General features: G+C 36.7%; 1 pseudogene across 1 annotated transcript; it reads right to left on the reverse strand.

Moving 5' to 3' along the window:
• Positions 1-278: 278 nt before the first annotated feature.
• Positions 279-10,622, reverse strand: LOC147489253 (putative methyltransferase PMT12; annotated as a pseudogene). Its single transcript, XR_015202853.1, has 9 exons — positions 9,950-10,622; positions 9,733-9,861; positions 9,388-9,658; positions 8,990-9,100; positions 8,584-8,743; positions 6,546-6,803; positions 6,298-6,420; positions 1,302-1,381; positions 279-391 (listed from the first exon to the last, which is right to left on the reverse strand). The product of XR_015202853.1 is annotated as a putative methyltransferase PMT12 (transcript).
• Between the last annotated feature and the right edge of the window lie 263 nt (positions 10,623-10,885).

Here is a 10,885-nt window from a genome sequence, read left to right on the forward strand (position 1 = left end):
CAAGAATAAGTTTAGTTTTATTGGTGAGAAGCTTTCGCTTCAGGGGTTGTCCCGATGTAAATGTGACTTTAAAAAATAAAAATATGAAAAAAAAACTTCCGTTTGAAAAAAAAAAAAAAAAAACACGTTTCGGGTCTGAAAATCACAAAGGCAACTATGTGATAGTAAGTCTTACCCTCATTACAATTTAGTGAAAAACTACCCTCATTGTCACTCTTGTATTGGGGCCATTGTTTTTGGCTTATAAGAGTGACATTGCTATTTCCTCTCAAAACTGCTTACATTGCATTGGGAATGCTCTTAATGGTCCAATGTTTCCGTTCATTTAGGCTGGTTTGAAGACCTATTTCAGAGACCAAACTTGCCGGGGTATCGAGATCTCTGCAATTTCCTGCAACAATGAAGAAGACATGTTCCTGCATCATCTTACCTTTGTCCAGCTGGAAGGATATATCTTGTCGAGGCTTCCACTGTTTTTCCTGGAGTTCGAAAGCGGCCTATTCATAAGCAAAGAACGGTTTTCTAGCAAGCAGAAGCCCATATATCACAGGCCTAACATTTTCGTACGTCAAAAGAAAGAAAAATACACCGTCGTGTTAACGATTTATACATATTTACATCATAACAAACATTTCGTGTGAAAAATGCAACAAAGCTAACCATAGATAATCCCTCTATATTTCAACAAATTAATTACATCAAAGAATGAAGCGGACTATACAAGAACAAGAAGCAAATTAGATTCAACACTACAACATCAGATGTAACAGACTTTGAATCAAACAATTTCTCTTCAAGAGGCTTTACGTGTGGTTTGTGTGAATGAAAATCACTTTCCTTCAGCTCTGTTCTCTTTTTGGCGCGTGAGTAGTAAAATCTAAATCTGGTTTTTATTGGTGACTTTTAAGTATGTAATAATCTTTTCTCACAAATTAAGTCCCGATAACTTGCATGCGGCCCCTCGGCTGTGTCACGTAATCTTGTCTGCCATCCCATGGCTGTTGCGATTTCCTGAAGTTCATCCATAATATATAAGGAGTCACGAATGTATGCATGACCACCAGGCCTCAATATTCGATCCATCTCAAGCATGATTGAAGAGATCTTGCATCTGAAATGGTGAGGGGTAAAGAGGATGTCAATGAATTTCCTCCAGAAACAATAGTATGAAACTAACGAATCCTTCCAAGTTTTAAACGAATAAGACATTACTTAAATTCCTAACATTTGCACCTCTTAATTAAGAACTGAAGAAATAATGGACACAATAACAGAACAGAAGGACAAAGATACTGAGATACCTTTCGTTCGTTCAATGGTGAATAGGCCAGCTGCATGCACTAAATCATAAGTTCTGGGATATGTATCAAACGGCTCACACCTGAACAAGAACAAGGTATCTCTTTACAGCAAATCAGTAGATTCTTCTAAAGCATAAAAGAGATGAATTAAAACTTTAAGGAACTCAAATGCAAAACTAAAATGCTTCAGGTGTATCACAGTTAAGCCTGCAAGATAACAGAGGAAATTCTCTGTTGCCACCAACAACTCTGTTTCAGTAAGCAGAAACACATACTTATATCAGTTAGTAAAACTACTATTTAGATGGCAAGATTTTACGACGAGAGTGCCCTTCCTTTTTAACAAGAATGAGTTTTGACTTTTGAGAGCTTCTGGAACATCTTGTTACAAAAGTGCAGACTCAGTCTCCCAGGCTAAAGATTAATAGATCTCCCTTAATTTCCTTTTAAACATGAATGCCACACTAAATACAGATGTGCGATTCCCCAAAAAAAACAAAAAAATCAAAATCAAAATTTAAGTATTATCATTTATCCTTTGTACTCATAATGCAGATGTTATTTGAGAACTATTATTGGACAAATTTTATCTGGTAACCCACGGGCCACGGCCCATAGCTCCAGAGCGGAAATTATCAATTTGTTTTGATCCAAAGAATATGATAAAAACAATAGACCTTGTAAAGTATACATCTATTTAAAATTGATTTCTTCATAATATTCCAATACAAAATGTGTTCCTTGATCGCCTTTGATTTGTTCTCTGAATTAGGTGCCTGATTTCTGAGAATACACTAATTAAGCAGCTCCCAAATGAGTCCACACGAAAGCGTGGAGAAGCGACCCTAAACCAGTTTCCCAAATCTAGTTGTGACGGTGTTAGGCCATGTAAGCCCTGCCTAAGATTGCATAGTTTACAGCTGCACTGTTTGGTGAGAAAGAAGCTATGTCCATTATTGAGAATTTCCCTCACCTGCACCACAAATGCACATCATGGAAAGGGGTGAATTGATTGTTTGTTCCTCTTGCCCACACTACACACATCTGTTAGGGATGCTCCAACCCCTAAGCTGCAACTTATCAACAATAAGAATTTCTCCAAGAATGCACACCATAGAAAAAAACTTTACTTTCGAAGGTTTAATTAAGTTCCTTTCATACAATCTTGTGGGAATGTGACTCGTGTAGCAATTAGCCATACGATTCCCTTCCACTATTCTCTTATAAAAAGACCTCACAAAATAGAACCCTTTCTTGTTCCAATTTACTCGTGTTCACCATTCCCTCCTTTGTATTGTTCAAGAGTACTTAATGGTCGACGACATTCTTCCACCTCCCAATCAACTTCTCCTGAGATTCCATGCAGCTCCATTCTCCCCATGACAAAGAAAGTCATTTCCCATGCCATTTTTCTTGCAAAAATGTTGATTCATGCTTGGAATCACAATCTTAAGATTGGATTCCACACACCACGTGTCTTGCCAAAAGAAAGTTTTACTTACGTCCCCTACTTTGCCAATTCTTCCTTGAATAGGTGAGATTCGCCCAAATTCCACTCCATAAACTACATCCATGAGAAGGATTTACTTATTTAGTCCACCACCCATTATTGATGACCCCTTACTTGGCCATAATTACATCCATCCATAAAACATTAACATTATATTAGATGGCTGAACCTCCAAATCCATTCCCAAGCAAGGCTTGATTCATCTCCTTGAAATGCTGAAACCACAAACCACCCTCCTTAATTGTATCCCACGCCACCAGAAGATACTTGTGTTTTACCTTGCAAGATCACCATAAGAAACCTCTCACAAATGCTAACAGAATACCAAAACTAACCGGGATTGTTAGAAGAAACAAATAAAACATTGGAAGATTCGAGAGGGTACTTTTCATTAGCATAAGTCTTCCTCCCTAGTCCCTACAAAGTAGTTTTCTTTTCCACCCGTTCAATTACTTTTGAAATAGTTCAAGAATAAGGTGTCATATGTTGTTCTTATACTTCACTCCAATAGGCAGCCCCAAATATTTGCATGGAAGCTGTCCAACATTGCATTCAATAACCCTAGTCAAACTCTCCAAATTCTCCACTTCTCCAATACCCACAATCAAAGTTTTGGACAGGTTAGCTTTCAGGCCCCAAAACCACCTCAAAAAAGGAGAAGGATAGTTCTAATCATCAGCAACTGAGAAGAGGAGGCATCAGTTAATCCCATATCATATGTGCTTGGAACCTCTGTTGCTTGGGAACTTTCACCTTAACTACACTTGAATGATTGGGATTTCCATGGTGGCAAAGCTCCTCTCCTCTTTTATACTAGTATCTATTGCAGTCACTTGGTTACAGTGGAGGCAAGTGGGCAGTTTCTATAGCATTTTAACTTTGCATAAGATCTTGTATAAACAAGGGTATACACGAATCAACAGCTGTACCTGAAGGAGCACATTTTGCACCTTTACCTTCAATGTTCCACGGAGAACGGTGTCTAGACCAGTCAAAAACCCAAGTTACTGAGCTCTAAGACCCTAATAAAATTCCTTGGGTTAACTAGTATTACACCCCCACTAGATGAGCCAATTAGGATTTCACCCCCAATATATGGGAAATAGGGTCTCCCTCTCCCCCCAAGTACACAAAAAAAAAGTCAAATTGGGTTGACCGTGTGTTTTTTCAGTGTATTTGGGGTGTAATACTAGTTAACCCAAATTCCTTTTATAATGACATAAATACATGGGAGAAATTAAAATGAAAAGTAAAATCAAATCTTCCCGAGGTTCCATCACTCCCTCAGCAGTTCCATGGTTCTCTTCAGAGGTAAAACAAGCTATGTTTGGCGACATTAGTAGGGAAAGAACGTTTTTGGTATTGGATTTCAATTTGTGCCAAGCACGAAGTTGGCAAATTGAAGAGTTTGAGTTGGTGCAAATCCTTAGATGTTTTTGATGCTATTGAGTTTAAGACTTTAGAAGCATTTAACTCAAAACCAATTGGTGATTAGTGGAGACGCCGGAGAACTTTTATACTATACTGAAGGCTTTAAACATCCCATATGAGACCATAGTAAGCATCTCAACATGTCCCCTGAGGAATGGTGTTACTTGAGCCTAAGACGTGGGCAACATACTTGGGTAGCATGGAGTAAACGGGTCCTTTGGGCTAAACACAATAGGCTATTCTCATACTGATGTAGACATCGAGCCATGGTCAAGCCCTAGGGTGTGCACGCTTTTAGGCCTCCCCTCTTTTAATTGGTTTCTTTTACTTTTATTAGTGACAGCCATGTGACATAGTTTGATTGGTTTGTGTTGTTGTCATGGTAAACGGTAAACCCTATAAAGGGCTTGTAACGCTTGTAATTAGATTTAGGGGAGTTGATGCTACTGAGTTAATTGAGACTAGGATCAAAGGTGTGATTTTAAGGGTTTATGAAGAACTAGAAATCATGATTACTTTTAATGAAGTGTGGAATTTTTAAAGGACAAACTAAAGTTTTGCCCCTTGCACTTTTACTCACCCCTTTGTACTACATTATTGACTGAAAAAACCTTGTATTTTAAGTCTACTTTCAATTTACCTCTTCCCATTGACTCTGGCCTAAATTTCACAACTTCATTTCAATTTCAAGGGAAAGAAAAAACCATAAGTCCCAAATATGATGAAATCAAACTGTTTTTGGTGAAATTAGAGAGAGAGAACTTAACAATTTTTTTATATGAGATACAGAGGGTGATGGAATCACAAATTAAAGAAGAGATAAATTGACAAATTAAACAATTTAAGATTTGGGTGATGGAATGGAATGGAGTCAATGGAAAATGGGTAAAATATATGAAAAGTAGACTTAAAAGTACATAGTTTTTACTTCGATAATTTAGTGCAAGGGGTGAGTGAAAGTTGACTAAAAGTATAAGGACAAAACCTTAGTTTATCATTTTCTAAATTGTTGTTGTTGTGATATTTGTTATAGTTCCACATGGGATGTGTGAAGCCTTGCACTATAATATAAATGTTCCTAAGCCTCTCCACTTAACACCAATTGGTTTTAAGTTGGATGTTCATAATGTTTAACATGGTAATAGAGTAGGCTATAGTGTTTTGGCCAAAGGCCACTTTACTCCACGACTCCAAGTCACCCAAGTGTGTTGTCCACGTGTTAGGCTCAAGTAATGCCACAGATGAGGGGGTGTGTGGAGATGTATTCTATAGGCCCCGATGGAATGTGTGAAGCATTGCAATATAGTATAAATGTTCTGAACCACTCTCCACTTATCATCAATTGGTTTTAAGTCGAAGCTCATGATGTTTAACAGTTGATTCCGCTAATTATTATCATCATATACCATCTTAAACTTTAGGAGCATTCAACCTGAACTAATTGACGATGAGTGGAGAGGTCTATAAAATTTCTATACTATACTTCAACCATGTGAGACTATGCTAAACATCTCAGGAAGTTTGTTTTATATCATTTCTACTGAACCCCACCCTCACTGTTCATATAGACAATGCCCAAGGGAATGCCTACCTATGTAGGATGTAGATATGCTATATTACGCCGAACTTGTCATATCCCTGTACCTCTTTTCTAATAAGGTTATTTTCATCAAAAATTAAGAAACCCTTTGCGTGTGTGCATGATTATAAATCTATTTGAAAAATCATCATTATAAGAAAGCTCATGGCACTGATAAACTTTGCAAATAGCTTATCTGTAAATCAACAAAAACCAAATGCCTAACTCATTTGAGCCAAAGAGAGCATTTTAGAAAAAGCATTCTACGCACCACATGTAGTCAGACGTGCAGCTACAGCTGATTAGAGGAATTCAAATCTAATCTGTGTCTGCATTAGCTACACTAAAACTCTAAAAGTTTCAATGGTGTTTTACACATCATGTACCTATTCAACACTATAGACCGAAAACTAAATAAACAAACACCAATAATTGGAAGCTTATAATTGAAAAGATAAAAGGAAACCGTGCCATACCAATCATGCATAACTCCTATAAATCCACGATCAAATATAACAGGCAAAGTGTTGGGGCCACTAACAGGAACAACATTCATTACCCAGCAATCAATCTGAAGATCCACCAACGCTGCTGCAAATCTGCCAAGATACAATAACTTAAAGGATTAACTTAATTCTAATGGAATGAAATATTACTGTAACTATGAATGTGTGTGTATAAGTGAGTGCATATTTCGAACTGGAAATGATAATAAATACAATACCCTCCAAATCCAGCCCTCATGTCCATCACATTCCGTATTTTTAGTTTTTTCCAGTGGAAAGCACGAATATACCGTGCTAATACATCTAACCAGTATTTATATTCTGCCTTGAAAAGTTCTTTCTTAGATTTGTAGGCATCCATTTGTATGCTCTGAAGCCTATCTGGTGGATTATATATGCGTAAAGGCCACGGACTGATATTCGCTCCATATCCATTCTCTGGTAGATGATTGATGCACAACTTCAGATCAACGTACCTGCAAATAGCATGAAAAAGTGTAATAAATTAAGCTACGAGAGTTTATTTCTTATTTCATTCTTTTTTCAGGGTATGGGTATGGTATGAGTGGGCCCTTTTGGTTATTCTCATTTTGGTTGAGTGCTTGGGGTCAAACAGACCCTAAGTATGCGGCATACACCACCGAATGAAGATTCATAACTAAATACAAAATCAATATTCATGATATATAAGTCCTGCTCATAACATAGGCAGCTAAGGGGGCATGAACCTTCCCATATTATAGCCATATTGAACTAAACATAGATTGAGTTATTGAGGAAAGCCTTGATTCATCTTGTCGTTTGAATTTTTCCTTCTCTTTTTCCTTGTCACATCTAAAAGTAGTGTGAGAGTTGAGATGCCAACTGCTGCATTGGACAGGACACCAAATCCAATGCGTGTCCAACTCCCACAGAAAAGTTGAGCCATGTACTTGCTTCATAGCCTACATCTAAGTAAAAGTGACAGTTGGCTCTATTTGTTGGATCTCGTCTTATGGTGGGGGCCTACACCCTTCACATAATATAGATGTTCCTCATTCTTGTTTTGCGTTGTTACTACATATTTTTTATTGAAGATATCTTTTTGAGATCCAACCATGTATACATTACTATTGAAGAACTCTTGCCTTGAGGTTTACACCTCAATACAAAGGCTTAGCAAGCGCCTCAGGCCGCATCTCTACTCTTTAAACATGAACAGTGGGTAACGATGCACAAACTCCAAATGGTTGCATCTCCTTTACAAGATATTTACCCTCTATTTTAGAACACCGAAGAGTGCATTTCTTGCCCCAAAATAATGATCCCCTACATTTGTAGGAACACACGTCTTGGTGATAACTAACTAAGAATATGTCTCAAGTCTCAACAGCACAAAGGGAGCAATTCAACCCCTTTCAGAATAAACTAAGAATCATATCACAATATAGGCAATTAGAGCGTCAGAATGAAATTAAAGGAAAGAGTGAATATACAAGATGTAAATGGGAACGAGAAGGATCAAAGTCAAATATTACTGAGTGAGCTCAGCAGGTAAATTTGTTTTATCAATTCTGACCTTAATGACAATGGGTCCCATAAAAATCTAAACCTGTACCGTTGAGTTGATTAGAATATTAAATCAGGAAACATAGATGCTTAATAAGCTGGAAGTACAATGTGAATAGAGTTAGAAGGTAGGCTCAGGTGTCAGGTGAAGAAACTGGGGTGAAAGGTCAGGGTCTATACAGTTAACTTCATGCATGTATATAGAGATTCGATTCTGTTTTATAAATCTGGGACTGGACATGCAAAGCCCTAAACAACCAGAAATAAGCTAAGAACAATTGAACTCCTAGTAGTGAAAAAAGAAAGAATGATAATAATAGTAGTAATAATATATATAATTATATGTATATGTAAAATGACAGTAAAAATATCAACAATAATAATAATAATAAGAATAATAATAATAATAATAATAATGAGCGGAGAGAAAGGTGAAAAAAAAGAGCAGTTGAGGGAAGGAGAGTGGAATTTCACGTGTAGGGGTATAGGTCCTAAGTCTTTCTCCTCCATCTCCTTAAGTTAATATAATTATTATTAGAGGCCTCTTATTATTAGTATTATTATTAATATTATTATTAGTATTATTATTATTATCGAATCCTCACTGGACTAATATGCATCAGTGGTCCAAGATTATCCAACTTATCACACAAGTTACCAAGTTAAATTTAAATTATAAAAGCTCAAAGATGTAGGTAACACACATACCAAACTTTGTCTGGATCATCATCTGGATCACATAGTAGGGGTCTGAACGCAGTATCACGATTATTATAGCAGGTGTTATCTAAAGGTTTACGTCACATAGCAATATACCCTTCTTTGGCTACAAGTTCCCAGCAAAGACGACCGGCAAGGTCCTCCATTTCTGTGTGCAGACAGGTCCAAGTGAAGTACAAATGCAAGTTAATAGACTTACAAGTAAAACAATAATAATAATAATAATAATAAATCAATAAACATACAAAATAAAAAGAAATGCAGACTCAAACAAAGCACATGATTACAAAATTAACCAAATCACCGATACATGAGCAAATATGATGACTGTGAATGAATTTAGACCACTTTGTTTTCAGTAGTTCTAGTATGAAATAGTCTCACGTGGTAATACCTTTCCATTGTTCTTGTAGGGCCTTTTCATGCTTATGCACTGGTTGTGTCGCCCAAGCAAAGTATCCTCCGCCACGAAGCATCCTGTTGACCTCAAGCAGTAAAATTCCACCTTTGCCAAAAAAAAAACCAAAGAACATAAATATGCTTGGTATAAGAATCCAAACAGACAGATTTTAACCAAACAAAAAGTAACGTTTTAGAACCAAATATATGGATTCAAAAAGTGAACACTACACTTTACAGGGATATTAACCCTTGATGGTATTTAGATGTCAGAGATAGAAATGTATGTTAACGTGTAAGACAATATATACACTCTGACAAATTGAGAGTTCTTGGATCAATTCAAAATGAACAGACCTTTTAGAACAAACTACAAAAAAGAGACAAACTTACCATCACGGATCCAATCAATCATGCATCTTGAACAATGTATCAAGTCAAAAGCCTGGCTTGGATACAATAACCGGCGTGTTGTGAAAGTTGCTACCATAGCAGGAAGACCACGTTCAAGAGCAAATTGAACCTGGTTCTCTTGATCAACTTGTGGTGCTATGGACAGAGTAGTAACATTACGAGAAAGTAAAAAAGCACCAAAACTTGCAACTCCACATCCAATATCCAAGACAACTCGTGTATGAACACCAAATTGAATTCCAGGAACCATCTGCATAACTCAACTTACTCAGATACAAGTAGCAGTGTAAAGTTATTTATCCTTTTCAATTTAAATTGACAAACCTTAGAAATCTGATTTACGTATTTTTCCACTCCACGAGGAAACCTAAACTTGTTCTTGTCTCTTGTAATCAAATTCTGTCCTCTTTTATCATCAACTAAACGCGTATGGGGCACATTCGCAAACCACACCTGTCATGTAATTCAAACCACTATACTCATTTTAAGGCTGGCATCAAACCACTGTAATTTACACTAGGAATCGAAAAAAATAAAATACCTCGGATCGGCTTTTAGGCCATGGAATTGGAGGTCTATAACCCTTTGGTGCTGGAACCAAACAATTCAACTTCTCACCTCCTTTTGGACAGTGTCTTTCCTTTACATTGTCCAAACAAGGAATGTAGTCTGCCATAGTCATAGGGCACATAGAAAATTTCCTTACCCTTATTCTAGTACTACGCTCTTTGTTGAGTTCCTCAGTACTAATCTCTTCAACAAAATGAGGGTCAAATTCTCCGACCTCAAAGTCATCCATCATTATACCATTATCATCTACAACACCAAACAACTTTATAACACCCCGAGTTCGCTGTACCGGTGGCGGCAGAGGGTCGAATAACAACGGATTTGTATGATCAGTGTGGAGTGCTGATGGGGAAGGGGATGGAGCTAGTGAGGGTAGTAATATAGAGGAAAGATTATTATTATTATTATGTAAGGTAGTGTACTGGGAAGACTGAGGATTTTGGAAGAAAGAAAGATAACCATCTGTATAGTGTTTAACTAGATATAATAAGAATGTGAAGAAGATTAGTATGAATGCACAGATTCTTGTTAACATTGAGGAGGATTGTTTCATTATCTAGTTCAACTCTTTTGATTTTCAGATTGGAGTTGACTATATGTCATGTCTTCATTTCTCCAGTCGACTTGCTTTATGTATTTCTAATCTGCTCTCTCCTTTTTTAAATAATTTGCGAAAAAACTCCCTCACTTTATTTAAATTAGAAATAGCTTCATATTATTTAAAATAATTTAGAAAATTTCATTCACGTTACTAAAATTATATTCAACCCCTCCTAATGTTTTTATATTATTTTTTAAATTAGAACTAGAATTCAAAAAATCATACTATCTGAGAGATGTTAGAGCGACAAGTTTAAAGACTTGAAAAAACACCGATGGCGTAGCACGATTTGCATACTTGTACCAA

Source organism: Coptis chinensis, chromosome 7, assembly GCF_015680905.1.
Source record: "Coptis chinensis isolate HL-2020 chromosome 7, ASM1568090v1, whole genome shotgun sequence".
Classification (NCBI taxonomy): domain Eukaryota; kingdom Viridiplantae; phylum Streptophyta; class Magnoliopsida; order Ranunculales; family Ranunculaceae; genus Coptis; species Coptis chinensis.